At 44.7% G+C, this 9,603-nt stretch overlaps 1 protein-coding gene across 3 annotated transcripts in view; it reads right to left on the bottom strand.

Moving 5' to 3' along the window:
* The window catches only part of ETV6 (ETS variant transcription factor 6), a 229,150-nt gene that overhangs the window by 6,984 nt on the left and 212,563 nt on the right, over window positions 1-9,603 (bottom strand). The window lies entirely within an intron of this gene.

The raw sequence follows: 9,603 nt of genomic DNA, 5'->3' as shown, positions 1-9,603 counted from the left end.
TGACCAACGACTTGAACTTGAGCAGAGCTCCCATGAAAGACAGAGAGCAAGCCAAAAAAGGGGGTAACTCTGGGTGCGCGTGGTCAAAGGGTGGGAAGAGAGCCCCAGGGTTCCAGGCACGCACCATGGTCTGGTTGGTGGAGCTGCATGATTACTCTGGGGTTGGAGGCTGTATGGACAAAGACAAGAAGATCGTGGCAGGCTACCAAGCAGCAGAAAAAGAAGTGTGATGCGTGAAAGGCTGTGGGGAGGAAAACTCTACAGTTTGCTACGACTGGGCGCTGTGGCTAGCATGGTTTTCAAAAGAGGACAGATACTTTCTCATTACGGCCTATTTGGGAATTCTTTAAAACTGTTTTCTCATAATGAAATCAGGGTAGAAAGGAACCAAAGTAAAAAAGAAAATCACTTTCCCCATTCGGAGGACTGACATTCCGTCCATCACTTGGTCAGGCCACAAGTATTTATTAAGTGAGTTAATACAGGCCAGGCACTGTGCTGGGCCTCGGCTTTTGGGTGTGGGTTGGCATATTAAAAGAGAAGACACAGACTGTACCCTTTTCCCTTGTTCTAGTGTTTTCTGGATGTGCCAAAATGGTATGTGGTTTGCCCTCTGGCAGCCCTGGAGAGATGGATGGAGGCAGACATGTCCTATCTAGGTGTGCTTTCTGGACCAGCCCTCAGAGGAGAATAAGAGGCTCTGATTTCCAGGGGTTCACTACTGATCCTGGGTGCCTCAGCAGGCCCCAGCCGGAAGGGCGGGTAGTGCAGGATCAATGAAGGAATTCTGTATGTGAGCTCAACATCTTCCTCGCATCCTTTCTAATCCTTGGAGGCCTCAGGTGGCTGGGATTCAAATTCTGGGTCTCTCGCATGACACCGTGCTGACTTCCTTCTGTTGGGTGAGGCCTGGCACACCTGGAGGGCAGTGTCTAATCGAGACTTGGACTAATTCAGAGCCAACACGGTCACCTCCCAGGGAATGAAACACACCCTTCTCAGGAACCTTTTTACAAGGGCATTGAGTCAGGTCACCTTGGGCGAGTTTCTTAAATCTCCCTGAGGTTGTTTCCTCATATATGATACAGGAATAACATGTCTTTTATGGGATTACTGTATGAGCGATGGTGCAAGTGAAGGGGAAAGTCATGAACATAACAATAACGCCATGTACCGGGTGCCATGAGCAGGCACCGTGCTCATCCTCCACAAGCCTGGCTGCACTTGGCCCTGGTGACCTCTTGGGAGGCAGGTGCCGTAGCTATTCCTATTTTATGGATGAAGCTGGGGCTTAAAGGGCTTGGTAATTCTCTCCAAGGCCACAGTGAGTGAGTGACACCTGTGGGGGTCCAGGCTCTGCACCATTCTTCCTAATGGTTAACAGATAAATACTGTAAAATTTTCGGACTTTCCAGAGTTGAGTTGCGCTCTGTTCAGTGCAACCTTGCTGCAACCCAGCCTTTTCTCTGAATGGCAGAAGGAAATGTGGCATTTTTGAAGAGGCTTCATCTTTCAAGAAACTAACATGAAACTTAAAATGACCATAGCCTTCCCCCTCACCCCCAATTATCTGGGTCCAAAGATTAATGGGATACACGAGTTACTGTATTTTAGAACAGGACAAACTGTTCCCTTCTTGAAGCAAAGACACTGCATACTCGGGGAGCTGAACCACATTCTGGTGCCAGCCGGGGAGGAGAGAGCAGGGGGGCCATAAAGCACCTGGAGAAGTCAGCGTCACACTAATGCAGGCTGAGAAGAATCTAGCTTATTATGAAGGCACTCGTCGCAGGATGACTCTAGTTGCTAGGCAAAGCAGTGAGATCGGCGTGTTTTAACCCTCCTGCCCCCTCCTGGTCTCACGACATTTTTACTGCAGATGGAACAGAGGACGGAGCTGTGGACTCAGTGCCTGTCCTATCGTCATATGGCAGACGTTTTAATTTCCCCGCCATCACTTCCAACTGGAAAATGTCTGACAAAACCAAACATCCTTACATAAAATGCCAGCAAATTAGAAGGAACAACGAAGGGGGTTTGTGTGTACAGCTCCTCTACTGCTTCTCCACAGGGAGACCATGTCTGTCACAGAGAGGCCTGATGGCACCTTTGGATTCATCTGGATTGGGAATGGGAGTCCCTGAGTCTCTGGAGTATTCATTTGACTAACAATAAAAAGACTGTCTTTAGCAGTTTGATGTAAAGAAACTGTGCCCACGGGAACGTGAGGAACATATGGCTACTCCCCTCACCTCTCGGCCCACTGGGGCTAAAAGCATGAGGTGGATGGTCCTTACATCCCCACGCTCATGTGCACTTTTTACTTTCCTTGTTTCTGCGGCTTCTGTCTTGCTCTGTGGTTCACTGCATTTCCCACACATGGGAACCAGACCATTTCTCCAAGTAAGGGCTTAACCCGCCCTGGGCTACCATGCTGGCTTTTCAGAGGCCTCAAACTTGGAACTTTATGTAAACCATTTAATAAAGGAGATCTCGAAAGTTATCTGCTCTTTGGTTGGTGAATGAAGGGGAGGGCTTACCAGAGAACAGACTCTACCTATATGTTTCAAGAACACTTGATTCTTGCAAACTTTTCCCTTTCATAAATGTGAAAATAACCCCAAACAAGCTGCCAATTGATCACTCTAAATGACATTTAAACCAGCAAAGCCAACTTTAGCTGAGTAATAAAAATATGTTGACATTCAAGACATATTGAATTACTCAGTCACTAATGGAGGTAGCAACAGGAATTCTGTGGCATAAAGCAGTTGTTTCAAACTCAGAGTATATAAGTGACTTTTATAACACTATTGATTGTTTTGTTTCTTTAGTTAGAAATTATTCCAGATGATAAATATAAAGGACTGACCACAGAAGATTTCTTTTTTCTTTTTCTTTTCTCTCTCTCTCTCTCTCTTTTTTAAACAATTGAAGTTCAAGCCATTGGAGTTATTTTGTTTTTTAAGACTTTAAGGAAATAAGAGGCAGATCCTTTTTAGTCCCCTAGATCCTCTGGAGATTATTTCCTGCAATTTTTCAGTTCTGTTGAAATCTACATTTGCACAGATACAACGTTCTCTGATCATATATATACTATATATATACACATATATTACTATATGATAAAACCCACCAAACTCTATAGATTCAAGAGTATCCTATTATAAAACGCCTGACCACGCATGTGAAAAAACTTATGTTACAAGGTATTCATTAATTTTAAGTGCATTTCTCTTAAACTAAAGGGTCTTCTGTATTAAGGCACATGGGTATTTTAAACAAACGTCCATTATCTGGATTGTCTCTTCCATGAGAGGAAGTTTAGAAAAGGGTTTAGCTCCAGTGAAGTGCCATTTTTCAGCTGGAGAGAGAACATTCTCTCTCTTTCCTGCTGGGTGAGGTGCCTTGGGTATCCACAGCTAAAAGGCATTGTAAAAAATCCCTTCCTGTGGTTAAGGAGAAATATTTTCCCTCCCACGTCTGTCTCCTACCAGAGACTCATTGTACATGCTACCGGAGCAGAGATTGTAAAAAGATGGGCAATTCACACATAACCAACATGGTTTCTAGTGAAAAAACCATGCCAGACAAAACTGATGTTTAAAAATCTGAGTGGGCAAATCAGGTTATTGACAAAGGGAATGTTTAATGATGGTGGTTAATCAAAATTTTGGGAAAGCTTCTGAGAAAGTAATTTTATGTTGTTTCAAGTGCCCAAATGGAATTTTAAATGAAGGTCTGTCAGCTGAGTTCTGTGGGTATGATCATCAACTCATCAGACAATGAGTGTCCCTGTTTCATTTTTTTCAATTTACTGAAAAGATTAATACATTTATGTCAAGTTCAGCAACAAAACAGGTAAGTAAAATACAAAACAGAAAGCTGCTACTCTGCTTTATAGCAGTGGCTCTAAACAAGGGGCAACGTGGTTCGGTAGGGAAGGAAGGTATTTCGCAATGTTTGGAGGTAATCTGGGTTGTTGCCACTGGGCTAGAGGATGCTACTGGCCTCTAGTGGATAGAGGCCAGGGATGCTGCTGAGTATCTTACAGTGCACAAGTCAGCCTCCTCCTTAACCTCAGAGCATCATCTGACCTGATTATCAAGAGTGCTAAGCTTGCGAAACTCAGCTTATAGAAACACGGGCTTTACAACATGCACAGCTCAGTTCCCCCCCAACCCCCACAACCCCATCGTGTCCTCAACTCTAGATCAGCCATTACCTAGAAGCAGAAAGTTGAGAAATCCAGTGCAGCCAACCCTGTGTCGATACCCAGAGGCGTGTTTACAGTGTGGGCAGTTGCCTGTGCTCTGCTGAGGCTTAGGAAAACAGAAACCATATGTACAGGGCAGCAAGATGTACGGGGAGAGGCTAAGGTGGGGAATGCAGATCTCAGCTTTCTGACTCCATGGGGGTGAGGGTGGGGTGGGGGGGGGACACAGGGACTGTAGCTGCCAGGGAGGCTGACCCTTTGCACGTCGGGTGGCATGAGGTATGGAGTAACAAAACAGGTAAGTAACATCCAGCTAAAGAGTTGCCACTCTGCATGAGAGCAGTGGCTCTACGCGAGGGGCGATCTTGCCCTGGAGGGAAGCAAACACTTAAAGCTTCAGCCCCCAGCTGGAACCTCGCAGGGCCTGGGATCTGCTTGGCTCAGGTGGGAGCAGCCTGGGAAATCGCACCCCTTCCTCCTGGCAGTCACGCTGTATTACAGAAATGTGTGTCCTTTACACAAACTGGAATTTCCAGTCTCCTCAAGCTCCTTCTATTATTTTCCGCCCCGCCACTGTGGCTGTTACCGTTTTATCGTTTAAAAATGCTGTCCTGAGACTTCCTTCTCTCTTAGGGCTCTTTGATTTCTCAGTAGTTCACAGCGAAAATAAACGGCAGTGACTCAGCCAGTGTGAGAAGCTGGAGCCACGTGGGACATTCCTGAGCAAAGCCTCAGAGGGGAGAGGGAGCGCAGAACAGAATCTCCAAGGAGATAAGGAAACTAGAGCGCCTCGAAGGGGTGCCCTTTGCAGGCCACAGGCCTGCGGGGTCAATGCCTTGGCCAGCTCTGGGGTGGTGGTGGGGCTGCTGGACCTGCTGCTCTCCCCTCATTCTCTGCAGCCCTGTAGCAGAGCAAAGAGAAACAGGACAGAGAAGGGACCTTAGTGCTTGGTAATTAGCCGACTGATGCTGTGTATTTACATATTGTAAACTAGTACTCCGAAGCAACTGGAAAATGGGTATTAGTATTCTTATTATGATGGGGAAGAAAAGCAGACCTCAGGGACAGTCAGCACCTTTTCTAGGACACAAGGACTGGATTCTAATCCTGCTTATTCCCGAGTCCATGCTGTCCCAAGGGACCACGCTGCTTCCTGGGGAACACTCCAGGCCAGCTGTTGGTTGGGACCCTGAGTCAGGAGCCCTCTGGGGTTGATGTAGGATGCGGGATAATGTAGCTCTTCTAGTTGGTACTGAAACCCTGGGCCCCTTTGGTTAAAGGAGACATCCCACAGTACTGTCCTTTCCTTCCTCAAAATAGACATGGACATGCCTGCGGGCAAAGGTGCACTTATGTATGTCCGCCTTACCACCAAGGCCCAGGGAGGAAGCTGTCCCTCATCACTGTCACACTAAACCCTTTAGGCTTCTCTTTTATAATGTCTTTTTCCCCTAAAGGCTGCTCCCGAGGCTCATTAAAAAAAAAAAAAAAAAAAGTCCACGAGCTTCGTTTGAAACCATGTCATCAGCACTAAATACCGCTAGGGTGGAAGCAGGAATGGAAACAAGAGGAAGAGGACGGAATGACTTCCCCTGGTCCTCGAGTTCCTGGGGACCCACCTTCAGTGGCTTACCCTGGAGTTATTTTTCCTCATCTGATTTAAGATCAGAGGCTTCCAGGATTGAATTTCTGTGCCTACAGAACTCATCCAGTCAGTCCAACCAAATCAGGAAAGTACATTGTTTTAGTCAGGTGACAAAGAAACTGGACAGGAGACTCCATGTTTCCTTGATTAGGATCCTTTTGTTTCTGCTGAAAACGTGACCTTGAGAGTTAATAAACGTATTTTTGAAAGTCCTTTTAAAGATCTGAAAGACTGCTATGACGTGTGTGGTAGGAGGGTTGGGAGTGGAGGGAGCACGTGCTGGGGGGAATTTTAGGTCTTATCTGCTGCAGGAGCAACCAAACAATGATGTCCTCACAAACCACGAAGAAGCTCGTGTTTGCAAAGAATATCAGGGGACTAAGCAAAAGTTGTGCGATAAGCACCAGAAAAGAAATAATCTCTGTTTGGATGGGTCACGGACCTGGGACAAGCAAATCCGTACAGACCTCTGAAGTCCCCAAGTGTGCAGCAAATGAAGGAGTAGGAATGGATTATAAATCAATTTGCTTCCTTAGCAGATTTTTGGATTAAGACCAACAAGGGGATGAGCAGACAGGAAGTTTGGTAACTCAGGTTTTAATGGAATGGAAGAATTTTAAGAGAAAGCCAAAACAACTTAAATTTTTTTTTTTTTTTTTTTTTTAAGACTCAGCTGTCTATTGTGAAAACCAAAGTAGGAGCTTTTTTGGTTTGACAGCATAAAGTCAGGGGGCTATTGCCTTAGGTCAGCAAAGACACAAAATGTGGCATTTAGAGACACTATACCTATCACCTAGGAAAACACCCAGCACAAAGAGAGATACATGATGATTCTGGAACAAATGAATGATTTAACTCCACCATCCAAGTATGCAAAGAAACAGTTTCTTTCACTTAGCTGTATTCTACTTTTGTTCATGATGTTACTGGAACTACTCGGGACTAGTCTGCGAACAGCTTACAGTCTCCTCTCTTACATCACTTGTTATTGTTCCTTCTACGTGTTTGAGGCTCGCCTCATCCTCTAAAGGGCAAGGAATTCCTTGAGAGCCGGGACAGCGTTTTTGACTTCCACATCCTCCAATTTGCCTACGATTGCCAGCATACGGTACCCATGAGTCCACAGTGTCACAGAACAGGGGGCAGTGAATGCTTCCTGCCATGTTGTCTGCAAATATTTCGGCTCTGCTGGCTGTACCATCTCTCCTGTTGGCAGCAACAGCAGCCACAGACACAAAGTGATCGGGTGTGGCTGTGTGCCAATAAAACTTGATTTACAAAAATAGGTGGTGGCTGATTTGGCCCATGGGCCTGAGTTTCCAATCCCTGCTCTGGACTCCCAGGTCAGAAGGAAACACGTGTCTTGGAAAGAACACTGGACGAGGCTCCAGGCTGGACACCGGATGTGCCTGCATCTCCTTGCCTTCATCCGTACAACCCGCTTCTGGCTTTGAAATCACTGACTTCTAAGAATGAATGTCAGTATATACTGAAAACATGACTCAGGACATCACCCCATCACCTTATGGTGTGCGCTGCTAACAGACTCTTTGGATCTGAAACACATGGTCAAGGCACAGGCCAGTAAGACTTTTGTGGGCTGAGAAAAGGGCTAGAAGGTTCACAGATACTATCCTGACTCCCTACCTCCTACCACCGCCCCCCCAACCAATAGCCTCATGAGCATAACAAACAGAAAACAAGCCCAGAAAGAAGCAGTTTGTTCACTCTTACGTACACCATTGGCTTCCCAATAAAGTTTGAACATAGGGGTCTTGTTTCACTGTGTTCCATGTTAAATTTTCTCCCATAAACTGTGGCTATTCTAACTTATTAGCTTCAACAACAGTTCTTCTTATCCATTGAAAAATAAGGGGATACCTTTAGAAATAAGTTATGTGTTATATTTAAATAGATCTAATCTGTGGTTTGTATTTAAGCCATTACCTCCTAAACTTCTTTTATTGATGATTTTAATTTCCTATAAGGCCAATACCTAAGTAAACTATTGTAGCTTTGGGGGTGCCTGGGTGGCTCAGTGGATTAAGGCCTCTGCCCTCAGCTCAGGTCATGATCCCAGGATCCTGGGATTGAGCCCCGCGTCGGGCTCTCTGCTCATCGGGGAGCCTGCTTCCTCCTCTCTCTCTGCCTGCCTCTCTGCCTACTTGTGATCTCTGTCTGTCAAATAAATAAATTAAAACCTTTAAAAAAAAAAGAAAAAAAAAACTATTATAGCTTTGCACCTTTAAATTGTATGCTACATCTCAATTCTGAGAAATTAAAAAGTGAGGAAAAAAAAGAATGGAAGAAATAGGGAGAGATTTTTAATGGACTTGGATTCCCAAGATTTATATTTCTACCTGTTCAGGATTGCCAGAATTTTAAATTGTACATAGGAATTACCCAATGAGCGCGATCCCTACTAAACAGAATTTTACAAGAATCTGAGCTGTCCAAAATGACAACTAAAAGGGTACGAGTGAGGGGACAGGGATATCCCAAGGGAAACAAAGGAGCCTGGAGTTGTAGTAAGGAGGGTTTGAATCACGACTAAGTGTTGGATTCTAGACTTTTTACCCCTCTCATTTCCCCCTTAAGATGATGGATTTGGTTAAATCCGATGCTGGATTTGGTTAAATTAGTTAATACTTACATCTGGAGATTTTTCAACCTTTGAGTGTATCATTAGAGGATTAATGATGAATAATTTGTGGGGATTCTCTCATCCTGGAGGAGTTAATGCATTTCCCAAAGAAAAGCCTAGATTCCCCTCTTTTGTGTGTTCTTGAGAGAGCCCGGGCATCCGTGGGTACCAAGGTCCATCACTGGGCTGGTATGATAGTTGACAGAGTGTCTTTGATGAGGCTACATCTATCACGGAACAATTTTGATATTCAGGAATAATATAAAAAAAATAGTTGCACAATTTTTAAGAAACTAATATTCTAATATTTATAAATCCACGAAACAAGGGAGAAATAACTCTGTATGTCTAAATAACATAACTTTTCTGATATATGGGCTTATCTTAGATTCCTAGGAAGTCTGCGGTAAGACGGCATGACAGAGGAGGTGGATGGGACAGAGAGTGCTCGGGAAGCCAGGTCCCACGAGGGCAGCCCTACTAGCAGCGGCCAATGGCACAGCCGTGACTGTCCCATTGAGCCCATCACCCAACCCCTATTTGACCTTTGCTCTCTGGGGCTCTGTCTCCTCCGTGACTTCCCCAGTTCAAATGACCTTCCACATAAGATGCATATCTCAATAGTAAGCTGCCTCTAAGAGCTGTCCTGAGAATTATAAACAAGTAGACAGTATTTGCAAAATGTCTAGTCCTGCTGTATAGACCATGCAAGAAACAAGACAAGAAAGGCATGTATAGACAGGAAAGGTCTGGCCTGGGAAACACAAGACAGGTCCTTTATATTCTTCACAGTAATATCCTGACCCCATCCTCTTTTTCTAACACTCTGGGGAAATTCACATGTTTTGCCTAAGGTGTCTGTCTCTTTATAAATCCCCTGATTTTTCTTCTTTTCTTTTCATGGTTTCTTTTTTTAGATTGAAAACAAACAAACAAACAAACAAACCATATATACATACATATACACATATATAAAGGCAGAGAATCCCAGTGTAGCCATCACAGCTAGTCTTATTTTATGCACACCCCCCCCTCCAAAACTCACCCCCAATACTGTGGGGATCATTCTGAATCAAATCTCGGACACAGATCATTTCA

This window comes from Lontra canadensis, unplaced genomic scaffold (genome assembly GCF_010015895.1).
Source record: "Lontra canadensis isolate GAN:19392208 unplaced genomic scaffold, GSC_riverotter_1.0 scaffold9, whole genome shotgun sequence".
NCBI lineage: Eukaryota > Metazoa > Chordata > Mammalia > Carnivora > Mustelidae > Lontra > Lontra canadensis.
This window is presented reverse-complemented; position numbering and strand designations above follow the sequence as displayed.